This window comes from Brassica oleracea, unplaced genomic scaffold, assembly GCF_000695525.1.
Source record: "Brassica oleracea var. oleracea cultivar TO1000 unplaced genomic scaffold, BOL UnpScaffold04586, whole genome shotgun sequence".
Taxonomy (NCBI): Eukaryota; Viridiplantae; Streptophyta; class Magnoliopsida; order Brassicales; family Brassicaceae; genus Brassica; species Brassica oleracea.
The window spans coordinates 1-946 of record NW_013621110.1 but is presented as its reverse complement, the minus strand read 5'-3'; the positions used below and the strand labels follow the sequence as shown (position 1 = coordinate 946).

General features: G+C 36.8%; 1 long non-coding RNA gene across 1 annotated transcript; it reads right to left on the bottom strand.

The window, feature by feature from the left end:
- Nucleotides 1-64: 64 nt before the first annotated feature.
- On the bottom strand, nucleotides 65-860 carry LOC106321989. Its single transcript, XR_001266178.1, has 3 exons — nucleotides 770-860; nucleotides 448-525; nucleotides 65-118 (listed from the first exon to the last, which is right to left on the bottom strand). It is a non-coding gene; the product is annotated as an uncharacterized LOC106321989 (long non-coding RNA).
- Between the last annotated feature and the right edge of the window lie 86 nt (nucleotides 861-946).

Sequence of the window (946 nt, the reverse complement as noted above, 5' to 3'; positions counted from 1 at the left end):
GGTTGGTGAATCTAGAGGTTCACCCTAGGGGGTGAACCCAAGAATAAGTCTAAAGCCAGGTACATACACCAGTTTCTTCTTCCACTTCCCTAACTGCTCCTGTCCAAATATCCTCACCCTATGGATTTAGATATTTCAGTTAGCTTAGGTATCATAATAGAGGGAGTCAGGGAGATACATAAGCATAAAATATATCAAGGGTTTTGTTAATTGCTAATAAACCGCAGTTGATATCATCAATCCTGATTAATGGAACCTATGTGTGACTATATCTCTATACAAAGTTGAAGAAATAGGAGTGTATGGAAACATGCAAAGTTCTCTTGGATTTGGAAGAGTTAGTCTGTAATTAACACGTTGGTGTATATATACTAAATTTAGTTCACTGAGGTTCTTACTAAGAAAAGATTACACACACAAAAATGAGCCAAGATCCCATAAACTCACCTCTTGAATAACACCGGTAGGAAGCTTCCACACTCCTGTCCCTTTGAAACGACCACCAATCTCCTGAACCACAAGCACCTGCAAATGGAAAATTGTTTATCCAGGTTCAGCTCTTGTTGTACACCAAGGAAAGAATCGGCAATAATTAAAAGACAAACTGATACAGGAAACCTAATATTATTCCATGTGCTCTCATCCATCCAACTGTATCCTAAATTCTTATACCTAACACCAAAAATTCTAAGCAATTTGGCCCTTTTCAATACATTAAGATTAAAAGTGATGGACCAAGAGACATATAAAACCAAATAATCGTAGTTACCTCTCTGCGCTTGTTTAGCACAAAAGCACCGATTCCAATACGATGAGAACCACGTCCTCATTCTCGGCATGTTGGTATGTAAACCCTCTCTAACAAATCAACAATAGGAAACAAGAATCAGTTAAAAAAAAAAACAAGAATCAATTCAAAAACAAAATTCACATTCACAAAACATAA